The 23,502-nt window shown below is 46.7% G+C and overlaps 1 protein-coding gene across 3 annotated transcripts in view; it reads left to right on the top strand.

The window, feature by feature from the left end:
• CTNNBIP1 (catenin beta interacting protein 1) overlaps positions 1 to 23,502 on the top strand; it is a 76,239-nt gene that overhangs the window by 16,162 nt on the left and 36,575 nt on the right. The window contains exon 2 of one of the 3 annotated variants that reach the window (XM_049877866.1): positions 6,203 to 6,298. The exons of the other annotated variants lie outside the window; for them this stretch is intronic. The gene's annotated coding sequence lies outside the window, so the exon portion shown is untranslated. The remainder of the gene's footprint in view (positions 1 to 6,202; positions 6,299 to 23,502) is intronic. 3 annotated transcript variants of the gene reach the window in all.

Raw genomic sequence — 23,502 nt, 5'->3', positions numbered from 1 at the left:
CACTTCACTCTTTTTAATGGCTCCATGCCCTTCTGTTGATTGGTTATACTTTAATTTTTTTTAGGCGTCCCTGTTGGGAACCCCTCACTTGTCTGGGAGTTTATCATACTGTGGGGCTTGTGTGTTGCTGTGATACTGGAAGCTATGTCACCAGTATTCAGATACCAGCAGGGTCACCCATGGCGGACAGGTTTCAGCAGAGCTTCCAGACTAACACAGACTAGGAAGAAGGACGTGGTGGTCTACTTCTGAAAAGAATTAGGCAGTGAAAACCTCACGAATAGCAGCAGAGCACTGTCTGATACAGTACCGGAAGATGAGCCCCTCAGGTTGGAAGGCACTCACAATACAACTGAGGAAAATCTGCTGCCTCAGAGTAGAGTCAACCTTAATAATGTGGGTGGAGTCAAGCTTTCAGGACCTTCATTTGCTGATGTGGCACAACTCAAAATTAGAAGAAACATCTGCAAACATCCATTAATAATTGGAATGCGGAATGTATGAAGTGTGAATCTAGGAAAACTAGAAATTGTCAAAAGTGAAATGAAATGCATAAATATTGATAAACAGATACCATGATAAATGGAGAAAATACTGAAGTTGTCAAGGATTTCATTTTACTTGGATCCACAATCAGTGCCCATGGAAACAGCAGTCAAGAAATGAAAAGACATGTTGCATTGGGCAAATCTGCTGCAAAAGGCCTCTTTAAAATGTTAAAAAGCAAGGATGTCACCTTAAGAACTAAGGTGCGCCTGACCCCGGCCATCAGTCACTTCACATGCATGAGAAAGCTGAGTGATGAATAATGAAGACCGAAGAATTGACGCCTTTGAATTGTGGTGTTGGCGAAGAATACCAAATATACCATGGACTGCCAAAAGAATGAATAAACCTGTCTTGGAAGAACTACAACCAGAATGCTCCATAGAAGCAAGATGGCGAGACTACATCTCACATACTTTGGACATGTTATCAGGAGGGATCAGGCCCTGGAGAAGGACATCACGCTTGGTGAAGTAGAGCATCAGTGAAAAGGAAGACGACCCTCAATGAGATGAATTAACACAGTGCCTGCAACAATGGGCTCAAGGATAACAATTGTGAGGATGGCAGAGAGCTGGGCAGCATTTCATTCTGTTGTACATAGGGTCACTATGAGTCGGAACCAACTCGATGGCACCTAACAACAGCAACATTGGGGAACATTTATGGAGCCCTGGTTGGTACAGTGATTAAGAGCTCAGCTGCTAACTAAAGGCTGGCAGTTCGAATCCATCAGCCGCTCCTTGGAAACCCTATGGGACAATTCTACTGTCTTTAGGGTCACTGTGAGTCAGAATTGTCTCAACAGTAATGGGCTTCTTGGGGAACATTTAGGTTTTTGTCTTTTATTGCTAGAGAGAAACAGGAATATTCGTCTCCATATATCTTTGTACATTTGTATAAGTATCTATAGTTTAAATTCCTATAGGCTGAATTGCTAGAGCAAAGGGTATATAAGTTTAAAATTTTAGTATTACCCAGTTGCCCTCCACGGAGATAGTAACATTTTATACGCCCACTAACATTGTATGAGAAAACCTATTTCACCCATGTCTGGGCCAAAAGTTGTCAAACTTTTTGGTTGTTGCTAATCTGATAGGTGAGAAGTAATATATCGTTATAGTTTTTATTTGTATTTTCCTTATTAGAAAATAGAGCTCCTTTTTCTATTTTTAAGAGCCATTCATAAACAGTCTGTTATATCCTTTGCCCAATTCTCTCTTGGGTTATCAGTCTTTTTCTTATTCATCTGCAGGTGTTCTTTATATATTAAGGAAGTTTGCCCTCTGGCTGTAATGTGTGTTACAAATATTTTGCCCTATTTCTTATTATTCTTTTGACCATAGTTCTTTCCATGCAGAGTTTAGATTTTTTTTTTTTCTTTGAATAGGGAATCTTTTTATTTTGGTAAGTATATATAACAAAACATTGCTGTTTCAACATTTTTTTACACGTACAGCTCAGTAATATTAATTATGTTCATCATGTTGTACAACCATCACCAGTATCTGTTTCCAAAGTTTTCCATCACCCTTAAGAGAAGCTCGGTGGCCCCTAAACAGTGCCTCCCCCCCCCGCAACCCCTGGTAACCACTAATAAACTTTGGTCTGTATACATTTGCCAAGTTCTAGATATTTCATGTAAATGGATTGTACCGTATTTGCCTTTTTGTGACTGACTTCTTTCACTTAGCATAACGCTTACAAGGTTCATCCATGTTGAAAGCTTTGATTTTTATGTAACCAGGTTTTTTGTTATTGTTGTTGTCATCGAGTCAGCTCCTACTCATGGTGACCCCATGTATAACAGAATGAAATATTGTCAGGTCCTGTGCTGTCTTCATGATCCTTGGTATGTTTGAGTCCATGGCTGCACCTGTTGTGTCACTCCATCTCATTGAGGTTTTCCCTCACTTGCATTGGCCCTCTACTTTACCAAGCATGTTGTCCTTTTCTAGTGATATACGACCTTAAGTATATCCCACCTGAATTGAGAGACCATCTCAAGAATAAATTTGACACGCTGAACACTAATGACTGAAGACCAAACGAATTGTGGAATGACATGAAGGACGTCATATGTGAGGAAAGTAAGAGATTATTAAAAAGACAGAAAAGACCAAAATGGATGTCAGAAGAGACTCTGAAACTTGCTCTTGAATGGTAGTAGCTAAAGCAAAAGGAAGAAATGATGAAGTAAAATTGCTGAACAGAAGACTTCACAGGGCGGCTTGAGAAGACAAAGTATTACAATGACATGTGCAAAGACCTGGAGATAGAAAACCAAAAGAGAAGAACATGCTTGGCATGTCTCAAGCCGAAAGAGCTGAAGAAAAAATACAAGCCTTGAGTTGCACTACTGAAGGACTGTACAGGAAAAATACTAAATGACTCAGGAAGCATCAAAAGTAGATGGAAAGAATACACAGAGTCACTATACCAAAAAGAACTGGTCGATGTTCAACCATTTCAGGAGGTAGCATATGATCAAAAACCGATGGTACTGAAGGAAGAAGTCCAAGCTGCGCTGAAGGCATTAGCGAAAAACAAGGCTTCAGGAATTGACAGAATACCAATTGAGATGTTTCAACAAACGAATGCAATGCTGGAAGTGATCAGTCATCTATGCCAAGAAATTTGGAAGACAGCTACCTGGCCAACCAACTGGAAGAAATCCATATTTATGCCTATTCCCAAGAAAGGTGATCCAACAAAGTGTGCAAGTTAAATTTTGCTGAAGGTCATTCAAAAGCAGCTGCAGCAGTATATCAACAAAGAACTCCCAGAAATTCAAGCCAGTTTCAGAAGAGGATGTGGAATGAGGGATATCATTGCTGATGTCAGATGGATCCTGGTTGAAAGCAGGGAATACCAGAAAGATGTTTACTTGTGTTTTATTGACTATGTAAAGGCATTTGACTGTGTGGATCATAACAAATTATGGATAACATTGAGAAGAATGGGAATTCCAGAACACCTAATTGTGCTCATGAGGAACGTGTACATAGATCAGGAGTCAGTTGTTTGAACAGAACAAGGGGATACTGTGTGGTTTGAAGTCAGGGAAGGTGTGGGTCAGGGTTGTATCTTTTCACCATACTTATTCAATCTGTATGCTGAGCAAAGAATCCGAGAAGCTGGACTATATGAAGAAGAACGCAGCATCAGGATTGGACGAAGACTAATTAACAGCCTGTGTTATGCAGATGACACAACCTTGCTTGCTGAAAGTGAAGAGGACTTGAAGTACTTACTGATGAAGATCAAAGACCACACAGCCTTCAGTTTGGATTGTACCTCAACATAAAAAGAAAACAAAAATCTTCACAACTGGACCAATAAACATCAGGATAAATGGAGAAAGGATTGAAGTTGACAATGATTTCATTTTACTTGGATCTGCAGTCAACACCCAAGAAATCAAAAGACGTGTTGCACTGGGCAAATATGCTGCAAAAGCCCTCTTTAAACTGTTAAAAAGCAAAGATGTCACCTTGAAGACTAAAGTGTGCTTGACCCAAGCCTTGGTGTTTTCAGTCACCTCATACGCATGTGAAAGCTACACAATGGATAAGGAAGACTGAAGAAGAGTTGACACCTTTGAATTGTGGTGTTGACGAAGAATGTTGAATATAACATGAACTGCCAAAAGAACAAATCTGTCTTGGAAGAAGTGCAACCAGAATGCTCCTTAGAAGCAAAGATGGCGAGACAGCGTCTTACATACTTTGGACGTGTTGTCAGGAGGGGTTCGTATCTGGAGAAGGACATCATGCTTGGTAAAGTACAGGGTCAGTGGAAAAGAGGAAGGCCCTCAACGAGGTGGATTGACACAGTGGCTGCAACAATGGTCTCAAGCATAGCAACAGCTGTAAAGATGGCGCAGGACCAGGCAGTGTTAAGTTCTGTTGTGCATAGGGTCGCTATGAGTCGGACCCGACCCTGTGGCAGGTAACAACAACAAAGTAGAGCCTCAGCAAAAAAGAGGAAGACCCTCAATGAGATGGATTGACACAGTGGCTGCAACAAGGGGCTCAAGCATAACAACGATTGTGAGGATGGCACAGAACCGGGCAGGGTTTCTTTCTGTTGTACATAGGGTGGCTATGAGTTGGAATCAACCTGATGGCACATAACGACAACTGTGATTGTTCTTTCCTGATGACATGTCCAAAGTAAGGGAGCTGAAGTCTCAACACGCTCGCTTCGAAGGAGCATTCTGGTTGTATTTCTTCCATGACTGATTTGTTCTTTTGGCAGTGCACGATATGTTCAGTATTCTTAGCCAGCATCACAATTCAAACACATCAGTGTCTTCCTTTTTCATTAGAAGATTTTTAAAATCTTTTCTTTTATAACTTCTGGCTTTTTTTTCACATTATTCTCTTTTCCCACTGTTTTCCTGGTGTGTCTCACTCCCTCCTTTTCCTCCCACTATATCAAAACATTGTTTTCTTCTAATGTATTTACTCTCTGTTTTATACATTTAAAGCTTTGCTCCATAACCAAGGGGTCAAACCTGGTGCCCCCAGAAATGGGGCAGACCGACAGCCTGTGCCTCCAGTGGGACATATACAACATGTGCTGTGGTAGTTTCTTACCAAAAATGTTTAACCTCAGTCTAATTCAGAGGTAACAAGTGGAGAAATCCAGATTCTGGGACATCCAAACTACAGCGGTCCAAGACTTAAAAAAAAAAGTTAATATTGTGATAAACAAAACCTGGTAAACCATTCTAGACTAAACCAGATGCTATCCTGTCAACTTTGACTCATAAGGACCCTATGTGGGTCAGAATAGAACTGTGCTCCGTGGGGTTTTCAGTGGCTGGTTTTTCAGAAGTAGGTCACGAGGCCTTTCTTCTGAGGCACCTCTGGGTGGACTCGAACCTGCAGCTTTTTGTTAGCAGCTGAGCACGTTAACTATTTGTACCACTCAGGGACTTGTTCTAGACCAAAAGAGGCTAATGAGTATGGTAAGCAGATACAACTGAGACACTGGATTAAAAATCAGTAAAGGCCAGAGCTGGGGGAAGGAATCAGAGACTACTACTGGATCATCATGAAATTGCTTGAGGGTGATAATAGTATTGTGGTTACATTGGAGGATGCCCTTCAGGGAAACGTGTTGAGGTATTTAGCAAAGTATCATGATGTCTGCAGTTTACTTTGAAAGGGTTTAGGGAAGTATACATATCCCCATACACACCTCCATAAAACCCAAGCCCACTGCTGTCAAGTTGATTCTGACTCATAGCGACCCTATAGGACAGAGTAGAGCTGCCCCATAGAGTTTCCAAGGAGCGCCTGGCGGATTCGAACTGCTGACCTCTTGGTTAGCAGCTGTAGCACTTAAGCACTACGCCATCAGGGTTCCCCACACCTCCACAGAGAGGCGTAAAGCAGATGTGGCAAAAGGTAGCCATTGGTGACTCCAGGGGCAGGGTATTTGGATGTTCATTGTGCTATTCTTTCAGCTTTTCTTTGGCTTTGACATTTTTCAAAATAATAAGATGAGGAGAGAAGAAAAAAAAAAAGAAAGAAACCTTTGTTACATCCGGAATTTATTTTGGGCTCTCCTGGGTTATTGCCCTAGGTTTCTGGGTCTTTCCCCATCTTTTACTGCACACATGGCCTTCTGTTTTCTTTTCTCTTAGGAACTTCTTTTTGGGCGAATCATTCATTTTGGGGCTTGGAAGTTTTGATGGACGAGGTATTTTTCTGGCAGACTTATATGACTTTTCTAGAAGCAGGTAAGAACTAGTGAATTCTGTGCTTTGGTGCCTGTAATATTATTTACGTTGCATTATGTGCTCCAGGTAAATTTGCAAGGAAGTTTCGTTTTCTGGGCTTTAAACAAAGTCTTCATCCTCAGGAATACCATCAAACTAATGTGTAGCATATTAACCTCTCAGCGTACCTTGATATAAGATTTTTCCTATCAGCTGAGAGTTTTTGCAAGAGGATAGGTCCTGCTTGCGTACAGCGGATATGGGCCTTATAAAGACTCCTGGGTTTCATTTTGTACAAGACAGTCTTGGGTGAGTAGTTGGTCTACAAACCCACAGACTTTTTGCCAGGGGAGCTCCAACAGGCCAGTTTTGCCAGGAGCTTCTGCTCCCTCTCAGTGGTTTGGTGAGTAATGGTTCGTGGCTTTGAGGAGGGGGAATGTACATAATTACAAATGAAAGATGGGGGTTTGACGTCTGAACTAGTTCATCAGGGTGTGCCTAGTTCTGGGTGTTTACGCCTGCACCCGGTGGAAATGGGGACAGTTTGTCTTTTGGACCCCTCACCACCGGCCCCTGTGGCCTCCAAGCCCATTTCCAGCAGCATTTCTGAGCTTTTCCACAGTGACCCTGGCCTTCAGCAAATCCTCATGGTGACTGTGGGTGAGTTCCTACTGTATTCACCACACCAGTTGCCCCAAGTTGATTCCGACTCATGGCGACTGCATGTGTGTCAGAGTAGAAGTGTGCTCCGTGGGGTTTTCAATGGCTCATTATTCAAAAGTAGGTCACCAGGCCCTTCTTCTGAGGTGCTTCTGGGTGGACTCGAACCTCCAACCTTTCCATTAGCAGCCGAGTGTGTTAACCATTTGCACCCTCCAGGGACTCGCCTGCTGTATTAGGTGCTGTGTTTCCCCATCTGCTCAGAGCGTGGGCGTTTTCCTGCTCATCCCTTACCTCCATAGGCCTTGTGTGCAGACTGGACAATGGACAAGGCCTGTGATCCATCAGTTTTCCTGCCTGACACCATTTCCCCAACGAGTTTATTGAATCTACACATGTGAGACCCTGAGTTGTCTTTCAGACATTTTGATTATCAGCTCGCTGAACATTTGGGGAGGAAGGAAACTGAGTCCTAAACAGCCTCTTAGAAGGAGGCTTCCTCCTTCCTTGGGTTATTTTTTGTTGGGGAGGTTGAGAAGGAGGAGGACGGTCACAGCTCAGCTCCTGTGTAGTAGAGCAGAGCAGTTATCTAAACAAACGGTGTGGCTTCTATGGTGCTGTGTAATGATCCCTGGCAATTTGTAGCCCCCCGCCCATGTTTGCAAGATAAACAGACACACCTATCTTTTTACACAAATTAGCACATACCTGTATGCTGACAGTCTATAGAGAAGAGGTGGCGGTAGCCCTAAAACTTGTTTTCTTAAGAGCTTGATATTGGAAGGGTCGTCCCTGGGTGGTGCAAATGGTTAAGTGCTTGGCTGCCAACACAAAGGTTGGAAGTTAAAGTCCATCGGGAGGTGCCTGGTAATCTACTTCTAAAAAATCAGCTGTTGAAAACCCTATGGAGCACAGTTCTATTCTGACACACACGGGGTCGCCATGAGTCGGGATCGACTCAGCAGCAACTTGTACTGGTGATATTCAGCAAGAAGGCAGTGCTGGGGGGCCTCTTAGTGGGGTCCCTAGGATGACCATCCCCAGAGCTGAGGCGGGGGGCTGGCTCTGGAGGCCAAGAGGCTGCTGGCCTGCCACCTCTGCAGGTACTGCTGGCAACCCCAGTTGGTTCAGTGACCTCAGCCTCACCACAGGAAGCTGGAGGCTTTCCTGGCCCTGGGATTCTGAGAGGATGCAGGGAACCTGGTTCAGGAAGCCTGTTTATTTGAACCAATTCTAGGAAACTTGAGTGGAGGAAAAGCGGTGGAGGGAGTGAAGGGGACCTGGCGAGGGGTGGTGGTTCTTGAGCAGGCAGCCTGTTGTGGGGCCATCTGTGGCCACCCTCAGGGCACTGGGAGGGCTGGGCTGGGTGAGAACACTATTGCCCCGTGAGATTGAGGGTGGCACGAATGTGCTATAGGGTTCTGAGTACAAAGACCTTTATTCAGCTCATGGAGAATTCAGTCTCCTCCTGATAAATAGCAAGATATGATTTATATCTTCTTCGTCTTAAAAAAATTTTTAGATTCCCCAATTTAATCAGCATGTTAAGTTGTGGCTCTGTGAGATAAAGTGGTTGTCCTAGCTGTCCACAGCAGGGCTGGGGGAGCTTCTCTTGGTTGGAATTTCCATTCTGGACTCATTCCCTGGTGGTGACCCAAGCTCGGAAACCTCCTGACCAGGCTCTTCCCTGGCATTATTAGTTTTGGAACTGGTCCTTCCAGCCTAAAGATGACTTCAGCTGGGGCTCTAAAAAGATTGACCAGCAGTGCACATCGTCTTCGCTAGGGGGCTTAATCACCATGCCAGGGGCATCTCTGGTGGTAGTCCAAGTCGCTGGAGAGCAAAAGGGACTATTAACCTAAATGGTGGTGGTTCGAACCCACCCAGTGGCACCATAGAAGAAAGGCTTGCGCCTGTAAGGATCACAGCCAAGAAACCTATGCGTTTCTACTGTAACACACGGGGTCACCATCAGTCAGAATCAACTTGATGGCAACGGGTTTGGTGTTTTTTTTGGTTTGCAACCAGCTTGCACTAATGATCTCTCTCTTTTTTAAATTGCGGTGAAAATATACACAACACAACATTCAGCAATTCAGCCGTTTCTACATGTATAATTCGTTGACATCGATTACATTCCTCATATTGTGCAGCCATCATCACCGTCCTTTTCCAAATTATCCCACCACGCTGGTGGTCTCTTGACACCGCTGCTGGTGACGCTTTGGCCAGGTGCGCAGCCGAGAGTGAAGGTCGGTCCAGCCTGGGAGACTTGGGGCCCAGGCGTTGGTGGAAGTGCAAGGGGAATGCCACTGGAGAGCTGAGGGTCCCAGCCCTTCCATTCACTTATAAATAGACGAGGGCTCTGGATTCTGCATTATCCATCCCACTGGAACCTGCCAAAGGCTGAACGTCATGAGTCAGATTGAATTAGAGGAAAATCCGCAGCCGGATTTTGTAGGCGCACCGGTTCCTGACTTCAGGTTTCAGGCTCTGACTTGGCCAGCTGTCAGGGCTCCAGCTGTTCTCAGGGAGGAAAAAAAAAAAGTCTCTTCTTGAACTAGGCCAGAAGATACCCTTCTTTCCTTCTGTCCTTGCTCTCCTACTGTGCAGGGACAACGCCACTGCACGTCTTTCTGGTCAGAACCACAGAGCCTAGTGACTTAGCCCAGGACTGTGAGTGTGCCTGTGTGGCCGGAACCTTCTTCAGGCACAACATTCCCTTCTTGTTTACACTGTTGTTGGCGGAATTGCAAAAGGCTGTCAGGGTAGGCTGCCAGACCCTCTTTCTTAGCCATAAAAAGGTGGTTTTCATCCAATCCAGGGCTTGAAAAGGCAGCACGTTCTGAATAACTTTTTCTGCCAGTCAGGCCAGAATCACAAGGATAAATGTTTTAAGCCAGAAGTTCTAAGCAGATGCGTTATGCCAATCCTGTTGTATAGACATTACATAGACACATAACCAGTTGCTGTTGAGTTGACTCCAACTCATGGTAGCCCAGTGTGTGTCAGAGTAGAAATGTACTCCATGGCATTTTCAATGGCTGATTTTTCATAGATGTAGATTGCCAGGCCTTTCTTCCAAGGCACCTTTGGGTGGACTCGAACCTTCAAACTTTTGTTAGTAGCCAAGCTTGTTGACAGTTTACACCAACCAGGTACTCCATATACACATTTAAATTCCTTGATGTTTTAGGATTAGTTGAGGGGAGGGCATTCTAAGGCAGTGGGGGGAGGGGCTTCCATTGTGGCTCCCAGGTGAGTCTTACACAGGCTTCTCATCTATTCATTCACTCCACAAGCATTTATTGAGTGCCAGGGGTGTCTGGCAGCACTGTTTTATCCATCAGGATTCTTTGACACAGAGCCTAAGACCTACACGCTTTTCAGGGTCCACAAAAGTTTTGGAGACCTGAAGAAAATGTATCAGCTCCCTCTACGCTTACATGAGGATTATATTTAATGAAAGAGGTGGGTACCTTTTAATATGTCTCTGAGTCAGGCTGCCTAGGGCCTATGAAGACCTTAAAATCACTCTAGGATTTGCCATTCAAGAACCCTCAGTCTGATACTGGAAACAGAGCTGCAGAAGCCCAGGTGTGTGAGAACACAGACCTCCAGGCAGACCAGAGAAGGTAGGGATTGAGCAGAGAAGAGTAAGTAAACAAACAAACAAAAAAAAAAATGAATAAGGGTAAGGAGGACATTCCAGGCCGAAGGAACAGCAGATGCAAAAGCTCGGAGGTGTTGATGGAGCCTGGTGGTACATTTGGCAGCTTTGAGGTGGCCCCAGAACAGGGTCTGTTAACCTCGGTGCTGTAGACTTTGGGGCTGGATGGCTCTTTGTTGTGGGGAGCTATCCTGTGCAACATAGGATGTTTAGCAGCATCCCTAGCCCCTGCCCAGTAGCACCCTCCTAGTCATGACAATAAAAAAAAAATGTCTCCAGACATTGCCAGATGTCGGTGGGTTGGGGGCAGGCAGAATCGGCTAGTAAGAACCACAGCCATAGAGGCAATGCCGTGGAGGACATGGACCTGAGTGCCTGCCCTGCACAGGGTGGGTGGAAAGGAGCATGTTCTTTCTCCCTGTCCCCCTGTCTTGCGTGCAGGTCCTGGGAGCTGTCTAGAGGCAGCTTCTTCATCATTTCCTCTGAATTGCCTGCCCCGGAGCCCTTTGGTATGTGCAGTGTGCCTGCCCTTAGCCATGGTGCGAGAGCAGCTTGTAGGCCTTATTCTGCGGGTGTGTTGTCCAGATACCACAGAGGCCTTCAGGGACAGGAGGGTGAGAACCACGGAGCCCTCATGGTCAGTCCAGGTGCCTCCTTCCAAGCAAACTCGGCTGCTCTGTGTTGACACCTTCCCCGGGTAGCCAGGACAGCTGGGCACGGATGGCTGTCTGGGTGCTGGTTGTTGGTGGGGGCGTTTTGAATGAGGTCAGGTGGATTTGATCTTCATTCTGCCAGAACATTCACTGAGGGCCTTCATCAGGGTGGTCAGTGCCTGGTGAATGAGCTCCCTGGCTGTGAAGGGACCGGAGTGCTGAGGAATGAAGTGTTCCAGGGTAAATGTAAAGAGGCGCTTGTGGTCCGAAATCCCTGCTGTGTTAGCAGAGGCGAGAGAGGCCCACCTGCAGCCTGAGAGGTAGAGGAAGCCATTTATATTTGTACTTCACAGCTGTCTCCACTCAAGGAGGAGGCCCGGTGTGGCCAACATGGGAGATCCAGCATGGAATACAGACAGGACGGGGCGGGGAGGATTGCAAGCCTTTCCCCATTGCCTTTGTTACTACTTCAAAGTAAATTTTTTCCTAACTCTTAATATTGATTTCAACTCTACAGAAAAGTTAAAAGAGTAGCACGGTGAACACCATGTACTTTTTGCCTAGGTTTACCAATTGTTAGGAATCTCTGGGTGGTGGAAACAGTTACGTGCTCAGCTCTTAACTGAAAGGTTGGAGGTTCAAGTCCACCCAGAGGCAGAAAGGTCTGGTGATCTGCTTCCGTAAAACCAGCCATGAAAACCCTATGGAACACAGTTCTACTCTGACACACGTGGGGTTGCCATGAGTCAGAATTGACTCAAGGGCGACTGGTTTGGTAATTTGGGTTACCAAATTGTTAATATTTTGCCGTATTTGCTTACACACTCCCTCTCTCCACACATACATGCACATGCGTGCACACACATTTTTTTCTGAACTGTTTGAGAGTAAGTTGCAAGCATTGAGACAGTTCACCAGTGTCTTAGTTACCTAGTGCTACTGTAACAGAAATACCACAAGCAGATGGCTTTAACAAACAGAAATTTATTTTCTCACAGTTGAGGAGGCTAGAAGACCAAATTCAGGGTGCCAGCTCTAGGGAATGGCTTCCTCTGTCTGTTGGCTCTGGGGGAAAACCCTTGTCTCCTTTCAAGATCTGTGGACCTGGAGTTCCTTGGAGATCACCATGTGTCTTGGCATCAACCTTCCCCTGGATCTAGGAGGTTCTCAGCACAGGGACCCCAGGTCCAAAAGACGTACTGCATTCCTGGCGCTTCTTTCTTGGTGGTAGGAGATCCCCCGGATTTCTGCTTGCTCTTTTGATCTCTTTTATATCTCAAAAGAGATTGACTCAAGATAAAACTTAATCCTGTAGTTTGTATCCTGCCTCATTAACTTAACTGCTTCAAATCTTGCCTCATTAACATCATAGAGGTTAGAATTTACAATACATAGGGTAAGTACATTAGATCACAAAATGGAGGATAATTACATAGTACTGAGAATCATGGCCTAACCAAGTTGACACATATTTTGGGGGAACACAATTCAATCCATAACAGCCCATAAATACTTCAGCCTGTATCTCTTAAGAACAAGAATATTTTACAACAGGACTGTAATATAATTATCACAGTCAACAAATGTAATATTGATATAGTAGTATTATTTAATAAATACAGCAAAAAACCAGTTGCCATTGAATCAGTTCTGACTCATGCCAACTCCGTGTTTGTCAGAGTAGAACTTCTCTCCGTAGGGCTTTCAAAGGCTGGTTTTTTAGTAGATCGCCAGGCCTTTCTTCCAAGATGCCTCTGGGCGAGCTTGAACCAGCAGTATTTCAGTTAGCAGCTGAGGGCATTAAATATTTGCACCACCCAGGGACTATCTAATAAATTCTCTATATTAAATTTTCCAAGAGGCCTGGTTGCACAGTGGTTAGGCTCCTGGCTGCTAACCATAAGATCAGTCTGCACCCACCAGCTGTTCTGAGGGAGAAAGATGTGGCAGTCTGTTCTGTAAAGATTTACAGCCTTGGAAACCTTATGGGGTAATTCTACTCTGTCCTATAGGGTTGCTACAAGCCGGACTTGATAGCAACAGTTTTTTATTAAGTTTTCCCCATTTGCCCAATAATGACCTTTATGGCTTTTCCCCCCTCCCCATCCTGGATCCTACTAAGGACTATCCACTGTATTCTATTGTCATGCAGCCTTACCTTCATTTCCAATTGATCTTGGGTTGACAGTACTTGGGGTTGGCTTTTTTTTTTTTTTTTTTCCTATAAGGTGGATTTTCATTTTTAGTTCAGTTGAAGTGGGTACTTTTTTTTTTTATATAGTTTAAATGAAGTTTTACAGAGCAAACTAGTTTCTCATTAAACAATTAATACACATACTGTTTTGTGACATTGGTTGCCGACCCCACAACAAGTCAACGCTTTCCCTGTCTTGACCTTGGGTTCCCCTTTACCAGCTTTCCTGTCCCCTCCTGCCTTCTCATCTTTGCCCCTGGGTGGTATGCCCGTTTAGTCTCATTTTGTTTTATGGGCCTGTCTAATCTTTGGCTGAAGGGTAAATAAACCTCAGGAGTGTCTGAGCTATAAGGGTGTCAGGGGCCATACTCTTGGGGTTTCTCTAGTCTGTGTCAGACCAGTAAGTCTGGTCTTTTTTGTGTGTGAGTTAGAATTTTGTTCTACATTTTTCTCCATCCCTGTCTGAGACCCTCTGTTGTAATCCCTGTCAGAGCAGTCGGTGGTGGTAGCCAGGCACCATCTAGCTGTGCTGGACTCAGTCTGGTGGAGGCTGTGGTAGTTGTAGCCCATTAGTCCTTTGGACTAATCTTTCCTTTGTGTCTTTGGTTTTCTTCATTCTCCCTTGCTCCCAAAAGGATGAGACCGGTAGAGTATCTTAGATGGCTGCTCATAGGCTTTTAAGACCCCAGGTGCTACTCACCAAAGTAGAATGTAGAACATTTTCTTTATAAACTATGTTACGCCTATTGAGCTCCATGTTCTGGAGACCGTGTCCCCACAGCCCTCAGCCCAGTAATTTGGTCCCTCAGGGAGTTTGGATGTGTCTACGGAACTTCCATGACGTTGCTTTGGACAAGTTGTGCTGGCTTCCTCAGTACTGTGTACTGTCTTACCCCTCACCAGAGATAACCTAAAGTGGGTATTACTTCTATCAATTTCTGAGCCAGACGGGGCTAATAGGATAGCGGGAAAAAGCATGGGTGAATTCAAATCCAAGCATGTCACTGATTAGCCACGTGGCCTTGGGCAGATTACTTAGCTCTTCTGAGCCTCAGTTTCCTCATCTATAAAACGAGAATAATTCCTACCTTACAGGCTTGTTGCAAGGACTCAAATTAAATGAGACAAGGTCCTGAACATGACTGACATCAAGCCTGGCCCTTAGAAGATGCCCCAGCAAGAACAGTGATTATCACTGTTTTATAACGTCATCCAGCTTCACACGGAGCAGGAAGGAGCTTTGGGTCAGGTTTGAATCTGGGTTGATGATCTCAGGACAAATTCCTACCCCAAGCTCATCCCCTAGGAATGGGGTCACATCCTGCAAAGTCCCCGACTGGCCAGAGCCCTCATTAGGGGACCCGTTTGGCTCATGCAGGCAGAGCAGAGCTGGGGAATGCTGAGCCTGGCTTCTGGATCCAGGAGGCGGAAACGTGGAATTTATTAATTAAGGCGGGTTGCTCATGAGGCCTGAGAGCACAGGAGGTTGCAGTTTAATTATCGAGTGTGGAGCATGTGGCACTTCTCTCGTGCCCTGGTTTTGACATCGCTGGAGGGCTGGGGTGCGGCGTGGTGTGCGTCCCAGCAGGAGCTTCATTTCAGGCTGCAGTGCCACACTCTGTCCTGACCCTGAGCCTGTTTTTATTTGTTGTACACTGAAGAGCAATATAGCAGTGATCAAGAGTCTGGAAATCTGGGTTCAAATCCTACTCTAGTATGAACTAGCTGGGCAGTCACAGATGGGTGACTTTGTCTCTCTGCCCCTCAGTGTCCTCATCTGTAAAACCTAATAGAGTTTTGCGAAGATTAAATGACTTGATAAATGCAAAAGGTTGAGAACAGTGCCTGCCAAGTAGTAAGCCAGAAATATGTGTTAGTTATTGCTTTAAAGAAGTCCCTGAGAGAAGAAAACCAAAGACACAAAGGAAAGATTAGTCTAAGGGACTAATGGATCACAGCCTCCACCAGACTGAGTCTAGCACAACTAGATGATGCCTAGCTACTACCACTGACTTCTCTGACAGGGATCACAACAGAGGGTCTCAGACAGGGCTGGAGAAAAATGTAGAACAAAATTCTAACTTACAAAAAAAAAAGACCAGACTTACTGGTCTGACAGAGACTGGAGAAACCCTGAGAATATGGCCCCCAGACACCCTTATAGCTCAGTAATGAAGCCACTCCTGAGGTTCATTTACCCTTCAGCCAAAGATTAGACAGGCCCGTAAAACAAAATGAGACTCAATGAGCACACCGGCCTAGAGGCAAGGACTAGAAGGCGGGAGGGGGCAGGAAAGCTGGCAATGGGGAACCCAAGGTCCAGAATGGAGAGTGTTGACATGTGGTGGGGTCAGCAACCAATGTAGCAAAACAATAAGTGTATTAATAGTTGAATGAGAAACTAGTTTGTTCTGTAAACCTTTATCTAAAGCACAATAAAATAAATATATAAAAAGTCCCTGAGTGGTGCAAATGGCTAATGTGCTCAGCTGCTAAATGAAAGGTTGGAGGTTCAAGTCTACCCAGAGGCTCCCTGCAAGAAAAGCCTGGCAATCTGCTTCCAAAAAATCAGCCATTGAAAACGGTATGGAGCACATTTGTACTTTGACACACATGAGGTTTTTGTGAATTTTGAAGTCAGGTGATTTTGATCCTCCCCCCCTCCCAGGAACGTTCAGCAACAATGTCTAGAGACATTCTTGGTTATCACAACTGCAGAGGAGGTGCCACTGGCATCTAGTGAGTGAATGCTAGGGATGCTGCTAAACCTCCTACAATGGGCAACACAGTCCCCGACACCACAGAATTTTCTGGCCTTGAATGACCCTAGCAGCAAGCTTGAGAACCCCTGCTTTAAGCACCCCAAGTGATGTGGGGGTGGAATGTGGAGGTGGGGTCCTGTACTGCCCCAGCATCTCCTTGTCCCATATGTGTCATTTCTTTGAGCCAGTTGGGGGCTCACGGACAAACCGGGAAGGAAAAATGGAGGAAAGGAAGCTGCTGGCATTTTAAACCTTTGAATTCTTATTGTTTGCTTAATTTTACCCCCACCCCTGTATCCTGTAACAAAATATCAAATACATTGTCTGTGTCACCTTTTGAGTCTTATCGTTAATTTTTGTTCTTCTTAGGTGCGGTTGAGTTGATTCTGACTCATGGCGACCCCATTTGTTGCAGAGTAGAACTGCCCCATAGGGCTTTCTAGGCTGTTATCTTTATGGGAGCAGATCGCCAGGTCTTTCTACCACAGAGCCTCTGAGCAGGTTCCAGCTGCCAGCCTTTCAGTTAGCAGCCTAGCACTTAAACCTTTGTGCCACCAGGGCTCTTTTTATCATTAGTAATGCTAACTAATATTTATTGCCTGCTTGCTGTGTATCAGGGCCTGTGGCAAGTGCTTTATATATTCTCTCATTTAATTTTCACCAGCAGCCATTGAAGTGGTACTGTTATCATTCCCGTCTTACAGATAGGGAAACTGAGGCTTAGAGATAGGAAAGGTTGTGAGCTGTCTAAATTTAATTCCTGATCTTCCCCCAACACCATTCCATTCCTGTCTCCCCCTTCTCGGTTGCTAGGAACACAGACCTTCAGCAGCTCAACCCAGAAGCATGAGAGTCATGCCCCCCACCCTGTCACTGTCCTGCCTGAACCCAGCCACTCCATACGCTTAACTGCCACCTCCCTCTTCTGAGACCCTGGCATCTTTTGCCAGGACTCCTGCCAGGGCCTGCTTCTCACCTCCCCACTTCTTTTCCTGTGGTTTCCTTTCCATTTCAGCAGTCAGGATGGCCCTGCCAAAACTTAAGTCAGACCAGGTCGTTCTCTCCTTAAACACGACTTCACAGTAGCTTACCTTTCATACAGGTCAAAGTTGGGGTTCTCATAGAGGCGTCTATGGCCCTAATGGTGCCCCCCAGTTCATCTCCTCTCCTCTGTCCACTGCTCTGGCCGCACACACAGGCTTTGTTGCTGTCCCACCAAAACAGCCGTATGCTCATACAGCTTCCACACTCTCCTTGGGGTCTCCCGTGGCCCCTTGGTCACCTCCTTCCATTCTGACCACCCTATTGAAAGTTGTACCCCTCACCCCCACATTCCCATGCCCCTTTACCCCCTTCGGTTTTTTATCATAGCGCTTATTACCTCCTTTTGTGTTTGTTATCTACCTATCGATTACTTTTTGCTTATTGCCCACTCTCCCCCTCACTAGATTGTACATAGGAATTCTTTTTATTGTGCTAAAAAATATATATCAGAACGTTTGCCATTTCAACAATACTCACGAGTATAATTCAGTGATATTAATTAATTTCAACCATTACCATTATCCGTTTCCAAATTTTTCCATCACCCTGAACAGAAACTCAGTACCCCTAAGCGGTGACTCCCTCTTTCCCCTCCCTCTTATTCCTGATAACCACTAATAGTTCCAATGGCCTTTGAGTTGATGCCAACTCAGAGAGACCCCATGTGTGTCAGAGTAGAACTATGCTCCAGGGCTGATTTTTTGGAAGTAGATCACCAGGCCTTTCTTCAAGGTACCTCTGGGTAGACTCAAAATTCCAAACCTTCTGTTAGCAGCTGAGTACGTTAACTGTTTGCGCCACCCAGCGACCCCAACCACTGATAAACGGGTCTGTATACTTTTGGCTGTTCTAGGTATTTCATGTAAGTGGGATCACACAATATTTGCCCTTTTGCGACTCGTGTATTTACTCAGCATAATGTTTTCAAGGTTCATTCATGTAGCATGAATAAGGACTCCATTTCTCCTTCTGGCTAAGTAGCATAGGGATTTTTGACTGTTTTTCCACCGATGCATCCCAAAACATAGTAGGTGTGTGATACATTTGTTGATTGGTTGAGTGACCAAGTTGCTCCAAGGCCACACAGCTGGTAAGTGGCAGGCCCAGGATACCGTCTCCTGGGAGCCTCCATGACAAGGCCATCTTCTGGTGCCCTCTCTCCATGAAGCCTGGCTACATGGAGCCTTTCTTGCATACTGGCCCTGCACAAAGAGTTCCCTATTTCCTCCAGTTCCTCCCTGTGTGTGTCTGGCCGTGCATGCTGGTTTATGTGCTACTGTGTGTTTTGCTGTTGTGACCTAGCATGGCTCCATAGCCTTATTTCTGTGTATCGGCATAGTTCGTGTGTAGAAGATGGAAGAAGGGCCCGTCCAGACTCACCTGTCTGAGATCTTCAGTGCTGTCACGGGAGTGGGGTACAGTTTCTGTGCACCCATCTCACTCTCCCTGTCTTTCTCTTCCTCAGGCTTCCTTGGGCAGCTGACTGTGAGCTGGTGATAAGGGACACTTGGTTCATATGCCTTGTTCTGGATTTTATAGGCAGGAGAGAAGCTTTGTGGTTGTGGGTCCCAGCTGCTTTGGGGTACTCGGCGTCTCTCCTTCAGTTCCGACTTGTAGCTGGAGGCGGGGGCCTCACCCTCACTGCAGAGGGGGTAAAGGAGCTGGGAACAGGTAGGGCTCAGTATGTAGGGCCTGGCCCCTCAGGAGCTGTTGGGTCCCAGCATAGATGCTCAGTGGAGGTGTGTTCCTCCTCCTCAGGCTTCCTCGCCCTCAAGGTTGCTTGCTTGTAATTCTGCCTCCTTGACCTCTTCCTTAGCCACAGGACCTGGCCCCTGGAGAAAGCCCCAGGCTGGGCTCTGCATGGCCCCAGACTGCCAGCCACTCTGGCTGCTCTGAGTACTGATCTCTTGCTTCTTGTTTTAGGCTGAAGAATTTGCCTGGAGCAGTTCTCAGGGGAAGGCAGCCTGTGAATTTACCTTAGCTCTATCCTCCCCACTGGCTACCTGGCAGTCCTGCAGCCCCAGCTCACTGTCCCAGCAGCCAGTAGGGCCTCCTCTGTCCTGCTCCTTCCTGCAGCCCACCCCGCCCAGTGCAGCCCTGCACAACAAGCAGCTGCGGCTAGTCTGTCTGGGCCTGCTCTCTCTTCTCCCTGTGCTTTCCCACCCTCTCTTCACCCTCTTCCTCTCTTCTCACTTATCCCACCTGCCATCTCTCTTCGATTCCTAAAGACCTTTGCCATTCTCCCCGTCCCTGGCTTCCAGCATCTTCTTGGCCTTCTTCTCACTCTCCAAGAGTTAGGATGTAGCCTTGGGAAGACCCTCCCATGAACCTTGAAGCACTGTTAGCTAACCTACCTGTGTCTCTGCCTCTCCCTACAGACACTACCACCTGTGCTTGACTGTCCCCACCCCCAGCCAGGAGGCAAACCTAAGACTGAGACTCCATCTGAGCCTCTGATGCTGAGAGCTGGTCCAGGACAACACTCTCACAAAGCAGGCGGGCAGACAGCACAGAACAGCATGTGGCTGCATGGGAACGGAGGCACGTTCCCAGTTCCATAGACCATTGCATGGGAACGGAGGCACGTTCCCAGTTCCATAGACCATTGCATGGGAACGGAGGCACGTTCCCAGTTCCATAGACCATTACGAGGACAGGACAGATGAGCTTCTGCCTCTGCCCCACCCCTTGTGTGTGTGTGTGTGTGTGTGTGTGTGTGTAGCTTTAAACAGACAGTCACACATGGCAGGTGCTATGATGGAGCCTGGGGTAGGCCTGACCTAGGCCGGGGTGCCTGGGTGGGCCAAAGGCAGAGCATACAGCCCAGCCTCCTCCCTGCCCCCTCTCCTCCTCCCCAGAAAATCCATCTGTTTCAGGCCGGGTTCTCTACAGACACAAAGCCAATAGGAGATAAAGATAGAGGGGAAGATTTATAGCTATATTTTAATTTATTTATTTTTACTTATTTTAAGGAATTGGTTCTTGCGATTGTGAGGGTTGGCAAGTCTGAAATTTGTAAGGCAGACTGGCAGGCTGGAAACTCAGGCAAGAGTTGAGATTGCAGCCTTGTACCCGAAATTCTTAGGGCAGGCCAGGGGCCTGGAAACTCGGGCAGGATGTCTATGCTAGTCTTACAGACTTCAACTGATTGGATGAGGCCCACTCCCATTATGGAGGATCATTTCCTTTATGTAATACCTTCCCTGCAACATCTAAACTAGTGCTTGACCAAACACTGGGCACCACCCCCCCAGCCTAGTGGACATATAAAATTCACCACCACACCCCCCTCACACCCCTCCGAGCAGCTCTCACCTGCATTTCGAGGCTTTTCTACGTGGACTCCCTGTCGTCACCTTGAGAGCCACACTCTGACTGAGCTCATTCGATTCAGCCCCAACAAGTCTTCTTATTATCTAAGCAGCAGGACTGTTCTCCCAGGCAGACATTCAGAGCCCTTTGTGCCCTCCCGGAGCCCCTCCCTGCACCCTTCTCCACACCCCTCTTCCGGATCTGTTGATTTTGAAGTCTGGAGCAGCCTCCTCCCTCGCCCACTCCTCCCATTTCTGTTGCCAGCATCTGATCCAGGACCACCATTCACACCATATCCTTGTAACATCCTCCATGGCATCTCCCAACTCTGGTCCCATGGCTTTGCCCCCCCCCCCATCACTTGCACACTGGCATCACACTGATCCCCGCATACACTGCCTTTCCGCAAAAGTCCACTGTAATGGATTGAATTGTGTCCCCCCCCAAAACATGTGCCGGAAATCCTAAACCCCTGTACCTGTGGGTGTAATCCCATTTGGGGGTAGGACTTTCTTTGTTATGTTAATGAGACCATGCCAGTGTAGGGCATGTTTTAAGCCAATCACCTTTGAGATATAAAAAGAGCAGATTAGGCACTTAGAAGGAAAAACAAACAGAGGGGAAGATGCATACCATGTGAAGACTGCCAATGAGCAGAGGAACAGAAGCTGAAAGGAGACAAAGATCTTCCCCCAGAGCTGAGAGAGGAAGCCTTTCCCTAGAGCTGGTGCCCTTAAGGCAGACTTCTAGCCTCCTGAACTGTGAAAAAATAAATTTCTGTTACAGCAGCACTAACTAAGTGACTAAGACAGCTACTCTGCTCCGTAACTTCTGACCGGGCTCGGGCAAAGCTCAGAGCAGACCTTCCGGACTCTCTCTCCTCCCTGTATTTCTGCTCTGGGCATGGTTCCACCAATCCCCTGAGTGCGCTGTGAGTCTGTAGGAGGTACCCCCTCTCTGTGCACCAGCCTCACCAGTTCCCTCCCTTTATTCAGGTCCCGCTTCTTTCCCAAGTGCCCCCGCCCCATTCCAGTCCACAGTGTTTCCCAGACCTAGTGGCTACCACAATTTGTCTGTCTCCAGACACTTCATGGATGTTCCCTGTGGAACCAACTCTGTCTGAAAGAGGAATCCACTGCTTTCGAACCGCGCTGGGCATCTCCGTGCCGAGGAGTCTGTCCTAGCTATTGAGCCTGCCTCTCTTTATCCTGGGACCCAGGAAGCTCCCCACCCCCACCATTCACAGCCACGCATCAGTCTGGGCTTCTGCCCTGTAATCCTACCTGAGACTTCCTGAGCCTTCTCGCTCCGGCTCCCCAAGCCTCAGGCACACCTTTTCTTCTTCCAGTTTCAAAGGCCTTGTCTCTTACTGCCCTTGGGCATTTGCACACGTGCTGAACCTCCTGCCACCTCCTCCTAGTCACTCCCTGGGGATGCTTTCCCTGTCTCCCAGGGCTGGATCAGGCTCCCAGCTGCATCCTCGGGGCACCTCATTCTTACCCACTCATCACCCTGGCTGAGGATGGATTCACCTGGGGAATGACTTGAGTAATGTCTGCCCCCCCCACCCCGCAGCTCCCTGCGAGCCCCTCATCACAAGCTCACCTGTGTGTGCCTGTTTTGCACACCTCTGTATCCTCAATGTCTAGCACAGGGCCTGGCCAGAAATAGATGCCCAATCATTTGGTCAGTAAAAGAGTGAACTTCCATGCTTACTGAAGAGCGGTTCCCTGTGCCTACAATGCCCTTCCCCTCCTTCTCTACCCAAAAAACTCCTATTCATCCTTCAAGACCCAGTGTCTTCTCCAAGTGCCCTTGGCAGCTAGTCCTGCCCTCCCTTTGTGTTCTCATAGATTATTGAACACCTGGGGCTTTTTTTCCCCTCTTGTCTCTGAGCTCCTCAGGGAGAGTGCTTGGCACAATACATCACATGTGGTTGGCACTCAGGAAGTGTTTGTGTCTTAACCTAACCTCTCCTATGGCCTGTCGTCTCATATTGTTTGATTTCTGTTTGCCTTGTATAGTATTCCTCAGTCATTTGGTCAGCTCCTAGAAGACAGGCCCAGGGACTTGGAGCCTCAGTTTCCTCCTCTATAAATTGGGAACACTGACCTGATGATTATAAAATGGCAGATAGAACAGCTGGCTGTGAATCCCTGGACAGTCCCCATGCTTTTGACCCCTTTCCCTTAAAGTCCCCCTCTGCTTCTGGGAAGGGTCTGAGCCCTGTAGAGAGTAGAAGGATAATTGGCTGTCATGGTAGTTGAAGTAATTGAAGCCCTTCAGACATGGGAGAAGGCTGGCTTTTTTCATCTCTTTTTGAAGGAATGTGGGGACCAGGGTGGAAAGTTCCCCAAGGTTCCTTGGTATTTCAGTGCTTTGATATCTAGAGGAATGAGAAGAGCATTAATTGCTGTTGATGGTCTATTCCTAGAGGGGGTAGTTTTATGGGGAAAGGGGTAGCAGTGGCAGGTGATAGCTCTTCCATCCCAGGACTATCTGCTGGTTGAAGGGACACGCACTTAGAGGTTTCGAATGGTATGTACCATTAGGGGAGGCTTTTGAAACCTCACTTTCTCTGGAAAACACATTTTCCTCAGCCCCTTGTGTAAGCAAATAGCTTTCTTCGCAGAAATTGTGGAAAACAGTGGAAAAGGGGTTTCAACATTTCCTCGGCCCTGCACCTCCCTCAGAACAGATTTCTCAAAATGTGGCACACAGACCTCCAGCCCCAGAGTCACCTGAGGCCGAGTGTTTTAAATGCAGATTTCCGGGCCCGCCTTTCTGTCGTCTTTGCAGGGGCTGAGAGCTGGTTACTACCTCTCAGCCCTGTCTCTGGGTGGCGTATATAGGGTCATGAGGTCTGTGTGCCATATGGAAAAAGTGGTGCGGGCTGGAGCAGGTGGGCAAGACTCTTTGGCTGCCCTGGC

The sequence above is a fragment of the Elephas maximus genome, chromosome 3, assembly GCF_024166365.1.
Source record: "Elephas maximus indicus isolate mEleMax1 chromosome 3, mEleMax1 primary haplotype, whole genome shotgun sequence".
In the NCBI taxonomy this organism is placed as follows: Eukaryota; Metazoa; Chordata; class Mammalia; order Proboscidea; family Elephantidae; genus Elephas; species Elephas maximus.
Note: the sequence above shows the minus strand (reverse complement) of the source record. Positions and strands in the feature narration are given on the sequence as shown.